Source organism: Cebus imitator, unplaced genomic scaffold, assembly GCF_001604975.1.
Source record: "Cebus imitator isolate Cc_AM_T3 unplaced genomic scaffold, Cebus_imitator-1.0 Scaffold189, whole genome shotgun sequence".
In the NCBI taxonomy this organism is placed as follows: domain Eukaryota; kingdom Metazoa; phylum Chordata; class Mammalia; order Primates; family Cebidae; genus Cebus; species Cebus imitator.
In genome coordinates, this window is record NW_016107504.1 from 3,326,797 (window position 1) to 3,333,464 (window position 6,668).

Consider the following 6,668-nt stretch of genomic DNA (forward strand, 5'->3'; position numbering starts at 1 on the left):
TCTCTACTAAAAATACAAAAAAATTAGCTGGGCATGGTGGCGCATGCCTGTAATCCCAGCTACTCAGGAGGCTGAGGCAGGAGAATTGCTTGAACCCAGGAGGCGGCGGAGGTTGCGGTGAGCCGAGATCGTGCCATTGCACTCCAGCCTGGGTAACAAGAGCGAAACTCCGTCTCAAAAAAAAAAGTGACAAAATCAGGGATTCTGGATATGCCAAAGACCAGAAGTGTCTTTTAAGCAGAACTTAGTGAGATAGAAAGGTGCCTACCTTACCTGATTCTATTATTTTGCCAAGACAAGGATCTCCTTGGAAAACTAGGAGAAAGTTTCACATGACATCTGGGTAAGGTTCCTGCAGGAGTTCATTCTTTGGCCATGTTCTTTACTTTCGTAAGCTCATTGTGCAATCCCATAATTCAGGAGAGGCGGCTGTTGGAGAAATGTCACGGGGTCTTGCTAAGTGTGTGTCAGGGGGAGTTCTACTTAGTGTACCCTGCCCAAATTCCAGGAAGGAAAGATGCCTTTAATGAAAGAAATTCCTTTAACGTGTAAGCCTAGACTTCAGATTCAGAAAAAAAAAAAAAAAAATGAGTCATGAAACGGTGTGGACTAGAGGCTACTACAGGGTATCCTGTACGATCACTTTTGTTCTGACTGTGTGAACATGTGTGTGTGTGTGTGTGTGTGTGAGAGAGAGAGAGAGAGAGAGAGCAAGAGAGCGAGAGAGACTCCTTGGCATGAGGACAGAGAAGCAGAGACAAAGAGATGTCCTTGAAAGGTGTATTCTATGTGTATGTATGGAGCACCTCACTTTCCTTCTTACTTTCTCCACTATTACTTACTCCCATCTTCACTTCTAAGCCTAACCCAGACAATCATTTAGAAAATCAATTCCTGAGTCAGTTTGGAAAGCAGTCCTTTGGGGAATCCTTAATGCAATCTGTGGCTCAGACCAATTAGTCCATTATCCCTGGAATCATGGCTGATTTAGAACACTTTGTTAGTTTTTTTGACTCACATTTTTCAGAGTAGCTCTTGAGCGGGTAATAATACTCAAGGCCTGGGGACAGAAGCTCAGGCATATGGGGCTGTCTGGGCACAAAGGTAGTCAAGGGATTGCTCATCTCCTTTATCCATCAGGGTCCAGAAGCCAGCCTCCTCTCTATCTAAAACAACTAGCGTCTGGCCCAGGATATTCTTCATTGGTATACCACTCCCAGTGAACTGTGGGCCCCACATGCATCTCCCCAAAAAGAAGTAGGTTTCTTTAAATTGAATGTGGTAAATAAGCATGGAGGAGAGCCTTGGAGACCAAAGAAGGTGAGGGGCTCTAATGAAGGAGTCTCATAGAGCGAGAATAGGGAGGATTTAAAGGAAGGAGACTTGTGCCATATCTAAGCAGCCGGCCTCAACTGAGCCACTAATTTTAATGCATTCATGAGTACATCGATCTTTTCAAACCCCTCTGAGTAAAGGCTCCAGCTTCTTTGTCCTTCCCTGCTCCCCTCCACCCCCTCCATCCACCAACCACCTGGTCTCTGGTCTCCACTACTTGGTGGGAACTCCCAGAGTGCAGGGTCAGGGCAATCACCCCATTAGCAATACCCTGGGGACAGTCTGGGTCACTGCCCTTTCAGAAAGACAGGGGTTAGAGGAAGAGCTAGAGAAAGGTATAGAAAGAGATTAAGGACACAGGAGGGGAAGGGGTTGCCATATGGCATAAAGGAGGCATGATTAAAAAGATTAGCTGCTCTTCAATCAGAAAGACTTGTGTGTAGGGCGGGGAACATGTTAATAACCTAAAGAATCGCAAAGACCCTCATGAAGTGAACAATGAATTACAAAAGAAAAAAAGAAATAATTTCTTTTAAGTTTATGAGGTGATTTTAAGCCAAATCAAGGGAAGCCTGATTTTATGCAGTGGAGAGAATCCATTACCATGAGAAACAGCACAAGCTGGCAATATAAGTCACATTCCCAAAAAGGCACAGAAAAATTTACTATTAATAAACTCACAGCCGGGCGCGGTGGCTCATGCCTGTAATCCCAGCACTTTGGGAGGCCCAGGCAAGCAGATCATGAGGTCAAGAGATCGAGACCCCTCTGGCCAACATGGTGAAACCCCGTCTCTACTAAAAAGACAAAAAATTAGCCAGGCGTCTTGGCACGCGCCTGTAGTCCCAGCTACTCAGGAGGCTAATGCAGAAGAATCGCTTAAAAACCCGGGAGGCAGAGATTGCAGTGAGCTGAGATCGTGCCATTGTACTTCAGCCTGGTGACAGGGCAAGACTCTGTCTCAAATAAATAAATAAATAAATAAACTCACATTGGAGTATTAAAGGAATGGTAGCTGACATTCAAGAGACTAGTTCATCCCTTGGAGGCCCTGTGAAAGATAAACCCCTGAGCTGAAGAAGGGGGCTGATCTACCTTTTTCCATTTTTAGGTTCTCGGGCAATACAGGGAAGAACTGCTCGCATTTCCAATACCTTTGGTCTTTAAATTTTCCACCTAGAGAAGATTCAACCTACTAAAAATGACATTTTCTAGATGTCTTCTAAAGATTTTGCAAATCAGATTTCTACAATCTACCATGTTATAAATAATTTTGAATTTGGAAGCATAAACAATAGTTACACAAGATCCTAGTCTAGTTTGTAAATGTAATTAGACCTAAGGATGAGAATAAAAGTGGAAACCTACAACACACTTCAATTTTGCTAAAGTGAAGGGAAGTATTGAGGCAATTACAGGGTACTTTGGAAAACTCCACCGGCACTTGAGAGCAAGGCTGACTTGGAAGGAAGACAAGCTGCTTTCTTCAGGGTCGCTTTTAGAGGTATCAAGGCAATAAGTAGCAAACAGAAAGACAGAAAGACGGATTTATTCTCACCTTGTAACAAAGCACACACACACACACACACACACACACACACACACACACAGAGAGAGAGAGAGAGAGAGAGAAGGGGGGGGGCAATGCCTAGCATGTGAGAGTGATCAGATGCTCACTGAAGCTGAATTCTACTTGTGACAGGTAATTCCAGAAACATGTCAGCCAGTCAAGAATCACCAGATGGCATTCAAAATTCAGAATGGCCCCAGACAGAGGCAAGATGTTTATGATACGCTTTTGGGGTTGACTGCACTACAACAACTTTTAGATGTAATAGAATAATTTAAATAATTTTCTGGGGACTGCTTTTAGAATGGATAGGACATTTTTTAATCACTTGAAGTTGCTGCCAAGGGAGACATTAAAAATGGATGGATTGTTTTGAGTGATTTTAAGGAACTGGCAAAGGACCTGTTGAAAGCATAACTTTACTTTGCTCTTCAGATTCACTGCCAAGGGCAATGCCATTATTTTTGCTGGGGGCAAAATCAGTCAGCTTCAGTAACTGAGGCCAAGCAAGCTGTTAGCAGCAGTGCTGGAACATTGTTTCTGAGAAAATATAATTTATATTAAGAATTCCAGGAAGCCAAGAGGTTTCTGGGTAATGTATAAATCACAGAAACATTTTTTACACTTTTCAGACCAAATGTTGCCTCTCTAGTGATGTAATAAATTCAAGAGGTCATTGCTGTCTTACTTCAAGCTGCCTTGAAGACCCAATTGTCCATTTAAAGACATTTAAATGCTCTATTTATCAGAAACGCTCGGAAGTCCTTAAGGAATGACCAGGAGGAGGGAACCCACATCCTTGGATTAGAGCTATTAAAGAGCTGCCTTCTTGTGATCCAGGCATTTTCTCCTTCCAGGAGGGAGTCCTTGCTCCTCATAAGTGCCCCCCCGGAATTTTTTTTTTTTTTTTTTTGAGAAAGAGTCTTGCTTTTGTCACTCAGGCTGTAGTGCAATGGCACAATAATCTCTGCTTACTGCAACCTCTGCCTTCCAAGTTCAAGTGATTCTCCTGCCTCAGCCTCCTGAGTAGCTGGGATTGCAAGTGCCCACCACCACGTCTGGCTAATTTTTGTATTTTTAGTAGAGATGGTGTACACCATGTTGGCCAGGCTGCTCTCAAACTCCTGACTTCAGGTGATCCACCACCTCAGCCTCCCAAGGTACTGAGATTATAGGCATGAGCTACTGTGCCTGGCCTGCTCCCTGGGACTTTTGAAGCCAGCCTTCTTCCCAGCAACTTGTATTACCAGGAGCTCTATATTCACTAGAAAATGCATTTTTATTAACTTTAGGTCTTCTTGTCTGTTTTGATGTCATCTTTGTCCCCATCAGTAACATGGATCCTTAAGCCAAAAAAATTACTATTTTGTACATGTTAGTTATGCAAAAATAAGCAAACACAAAAGAGCATAAAGAGGAAAATGTTAAGTAACTATACATTCACCACTACAAGATTATGTCCATGTTACACGTAATGGTTTTAATTTTTCCAAAATTCCAACTTTGCCTTTTCATGCTTTCTTCCTGTCTGGGGTGGCAATTGCACTCCAGCCTAAGTGACTGTGAGACGTCATCTCAAAAAAGAAAAAAAAAAAAGCAGAAATTGAACCACTGTTGTTCTCTGAGGCCTCTCTCTCTCTCTAGTGGTAAGCTGGAACCAGCTCATCCCAGCTCATGAAAGTCAATTGTTAAATTTTCAGAAAATGTGTTAGCCAGTTGACGGGTGTCACATTTGTTGCTTGAAGTTGCCTATGGTAGGAGTGTTTATGCAACAGAGATACCTCCAATGAGTTGTTAGATATTTACCAGCACACTATGGCCTCTCTTTCACCAAGAAGAGGGGTAGTGGGGATAGGGATAGGTTTCTCTTCACCATCATTGCAGTTTTCAAAAGGCAACCTCTATTCTCTTTTCAGTCCAGCTCTTGGTGGATAGCTGGGGTGGAGATGATGGTAGGGTCAGTTCAGCTGAAGTGGGACCTTTTTAAGTAGGCCTATGGGAAGTGGCTGGCCCCTATAACTGGGGCTATTAGACTGCTTTTAGTGGCTGCCTACCATTTCATTGTATCAATGCACCATGACTTTTGGAATCAATCTCTCATTTTGGACATTAGGTTATTTCCAGTTTTTTACTATGTTAAACAATGAGGTAAAGAAAATACTTACTGGGGGTTGGTTGTAAACACACACAAAAAAAAGAGAGGAGAACACACTTGTACAGAAATGTTGTGTTTGATGAAGTAAGCCCTCAATAAATGTTGGCATTTTCTACAATTATGATAATAAGGAAGAGGATTTTTAAGTGAGGTTCCCAGGCTCAGTTGAGGGCAAGGATGATACTTATCATCTCTTTCCCCCTACCTTTCTCATCAACATTCTTAATTCTGGCAGTCAGAATTATATCCCTCAGGCAGGAAATTGGAAGCTTCCTCTCTGGGAAATTTGATTGGCTTAAGAGAAAAGACCCACAGATACTAATAATTGTGGGGTTTGCCAATGAAATGGCCAGGTTCATAAGGACATAAGACTAATCAGTCAATAATTGCCCCCGGCATCTCCCCACATGAAGATTTTCAGTTTCCACACTCCTAAATACAAATGAATAGTTAAGGATAGTCAAGCATTGGAGAAAAGTCTTTAATATAATAAAAGAATATGAAACAAGCATTGAGAAAAGGAACTTGGAAGAAATAGAAATAATGTGGAGAAGAGAAGAAGCCATAAAAATCCCTATAATTAACATTTTCAGAGAGATGCGTAGATACATCATGTCCATGAAACATGGATGTTAGAAATGAAAATAAACATTCTAAGAATAAGAATGAGTTCTTGTTTCTGTCTGTGTCAGGGTGGTGCGTGGTCCACACTGAGAGATGGAGATGCTCAGGCTGTGCCCTCAAGATGACCAAGTGGGAGACAGCAGCACCAGTGGTGGCAGAAACCCCTGACATCAAGTTCTTTGGGATGTGGAGCACTGATGCACGGGTCAATGATATTTCCTTTCAGGATTACATCACCGTGGAGAAGTATACCAAGTACCTGCCTCACAGCACAGGGCTTTATGCCACCAAGCATGTCCATAAAGTGCCATGCCTCATCATGGAGCACTTCACCAACTCAATGATGATGAGTGGCCATAACAGCAAGAAGCTCATGGCTGCATTGCCAAGCATGCCTTCAAGATCATCCACCTGCTCACAGACAACAACCCTCTGCAGGTTCTGGTGAATGCCATAATCAACAGTAGCCCTGGGAAGACTCCACATACATCAAGCAAGCTAAGACTATGAGACAGCAGGCTGTGGACATGTCCCCTCTGTGCCATGTAAATCAAGCCATCTGGCTGCTGTACACAGGTGCCAGTGAGGCTGCCTTCTAGAATATCAAGACCATCACTGAGTGGCTGGCCAATAAGCTCATCAGTACTGCCAAGGGCTCATCCAACTCCTATGCCATCAAGAAGAAGAACAAGCTGGAGCTCATGGCCAAGTCCAGCTGCTGATTTCCTGGCTGTGGCCCAATAAAACCTGTCTGCCTTTTAGGGAGGTCACACGAAAAAAAAAAAAAAAGAAAGAAAGAAAAGAAAAGAAAAAAAGTGAGCTCCTAAAAACTCAAACTATTTGAATAGAAATTTTTAAAAATTAGAAGTTTATTTATTATGTATCTATGGATATATTTTAAATTAATCTCTAAGAATATAAAACAAGAGTGCAAAGCGATGAGGAAAAGAAAAAAAAAATAGGAGAATTAGAGAGCCAATATTT

General features: G+C 42.4%; 1 pseudogene; it reads left to right on the plus strand.

Moving 5' to 3' along the window:
• Positions 1 to 5,754: 5,754 nt before the first annotated feature.
• Positions 5,755 to 6,406, plus strand: LOC108316575 (annotated as a pseudogene).
• Positions 6,407 to 6,668: the final 262 nt, after the last annotated feature.